The sequence below is a fragment of the Aulostomus chinensis genome, chromosome 12 (assembly GCF_037954235.1).
Source record: "Aulostomus chinensis isolate RoL2024-O1b breed Wild chromosome 12, RoL_Achi_v1.0, whole genome shotgun sequence".
NCBI lineage: Eukaryota > Metazoa > Chordata > Actinopteri > Syngnathiformes > Aulostomidae > Aulostomus > Aulostomus chinensis.
The window spans coordinates 28,436,572-28,438,914 of record NC_141331.1 but is presented as its reverse complement, the minus strand read 5'-3'; the positions used below and the strand labels follow the sequence as shown (position 1 = coordinate 28,438,914).

General features: G+C 53.0%; 1 protein-coding gene across 1 annotated transcript in view; it reads left to right on the top strand.

Annotated features, from left to right (window-relative positions):
- Positions 1-1,413: 1,413 nt before the first annotated feature.
- Positions 1,414-2,343, top strand: part of LOC147252669 (MAGUK p55 subfamily member 4-like) — a 23,567-nt gene continuing 22,637 nt past the window's right edge. Inside the window, exon 1 of the mRNA XM_086221039.1 lies at positions 1,414-1,508. The gene's annotated coding sequence lies outside the window, so the exon portion shown is untranslated. The remainder of the gene's footprint in view (positions 1,509-2,343) is intronic.

The window sequence follows — 2,343 nt, the reverse complement described above, 5'->3', positions numbered from 1 at the left end:
TTTCTAAGCTCTGCCGTGGTCTCGATTCCTTCACCCAAACTCACCACCAGCAGCTCTCTCTCACCTCCGTGGATTCCAGGAAGACCTGACCACGTCTGCTGTCGAGCCCCGCCCCCTTCCTCCTCCCAAACATTCCAGTGGTCATCACTGCTGGTGTCATTGGTCGACATCTGAGTGGTAGAGCTGGTGTGATGCAGCTCAGTCACACACCTTTCTACCATGTCAGCAGGTCACAGGGGCCCCGCCCACCCCTGCCTCCTCACACATCAGGTCACTTTTATTTTGAAAGCACCAAATCCCAACTAAAACGATGTCCCGACACCTCACAAGTCGAGCAGGTCGAGGGCGGAACTGTCAGTGGAGAGAGGAGGAGATGCGCAGCCACCAGCGACGAGACTGGCTGCTGGGAGGGAGGGGACCGAGAATGAAGGCTCGCTGCTCGGAGGGGCGAGCGTCCTCCTCACGCAGGAGCTGTTGACGCTGGCAGGTGGAGTTCCAGCACCAGAAAGAAGCCATTGAGCCTGGCGTGACCGTGAGAAGAACAGTTCTACATGTCGGTGCGTTTGTTGCAGTCTCCTGACGTCCAGCTCTGCTCCTGGATGGCACCTGAGCTCAGAGCGTTCATGTCCTCCTCTGGAGAGCCTGGCATCGTCACATCACCGTCTCGGCTGGATCCATGGAAGTGGACCAGGGTCCGAGCTGGATTCTGTGGGTGGTGCCGTGTGTGACGTGTCGGATCCTCAAGCGTCTCGTTCTTGCAGCTCCACTGAGGCGCCACCTCCATGCAGCAGGAAGCGGACACTCAACATGGCTGCCAGCTAATCAGAGACTCCCTCCGTCATTGATCCAAGTTGACCTCCGTCTCAGTTTGTCTGTGACGAGCGTTGAATACGAGAGTGAGCTAAGATTTGGGAAGGGTGACGAAATAAGGAGAGAAACATGGATTTGAATGAAGAGCAGCTGAGGCCCAGTGAGAGCCGTCCGGGGTGATGCGTGATCGGCGTGTCGAGGTTCATGATTGATCTGGGAGGTGACGTGAGATGAGCCCCAACACACACACACACACACACAATTGACACTTGAATGGTTAAAAGGTTTAATTAGGCTACAATGAGGTTTAGGATCAGGTTACACTGCATTATATCAAAGGATGTCCTCACAAAGATGGATGAATGAACACTGTACTTGTGCGTGCGTGCGTGCGTGTCTCAACGCAACAAAGATCCATGAAGCTTTCAAATCTGTTGAAGAACCTAAAGTGAGAGAAAGAAGGGGACGGAGGAGAGTGAGGATGAAGAACAGATGGAGAAGAGCAACTGGTGGAGGTACAGGAGGAAGAAAAGATGTGGAACGCAAGAAAAGAAAAAGGGCGGGAGAGGAGGAGGATCAGGGTTAGAGAGGATTAGCGTCTGTCCTGATCTGGTAGGGGAATCACATGGAGAGAGCAGGTCCAGCGTCAGACAGCAGCTCACTCACAGACATCACGGCTGCGGACCCAGCAAGACCAGGTCAGTGTTGACCCTGTGTGTGTGTGTGTGTGTGTGTGTGACTGCTAACATTAGCATGCTGCAGGGACATGAACCCTTGTTCCCTCCCAGGCGACTGAGCTCTGCCTGCAGGCTGAACTGATCCTGAACCTGCTACCTTCAGCGTTTATCTGAAGTTCTCTGATGTGAGCAGGACGCCGGGTGCTGGTGTCTGGTCTGAATGTGAACCCCCACAAACCTGCTTGGTCAGGTCCAAGTGGTCGAGGCCCTCTAGTGGCCATCGCAGTGACGAGGAAGCGAAGTTGAGAGATCCTAACAAGTGAAGGTCCAGAAAAGACCAGACCTGATCCGTCTGACGCGTCCGCGTCTCAGCTTGGAAAGAGACTGACGCGGTTCTGAGGGCGGCCCTCAGATGTTTGGCAGGTCTGATCTGCAGAATTCGATAGCAAGGCAGTTTTCTTTGTAGCCTGTTCTCCCCACCAGTTTGTCTCCAGGCTTCATGGCATCATAACAACATCCTCTGCCCTCAGACCCTCACATCGACTGAGGAGAAACTCCATAGAAAACCTTTACAGGGAAAAATGGGAGAAACCTCAGGGTGAGGAGGGGAGGAGGATCCCTCACCAGGAGGGACAGACGGACAGGAGATGTTGGTACAGAGAAGACAACAGTTTATAACACAGAATGGAGGAAACATGGAAATGTTAATAACAGCTGAAGAAGGAAGCTATAATAATAATCGTAATAATGAGGGTTCTTGAGTAAGAGAGTGAGTCGCGGTCGCGTTGGGAACGACTGATGGCTTCCTCGTCGTATCGCAGCTGCTGTTTGCAAAGAATACGATGTTGGAAGAAGA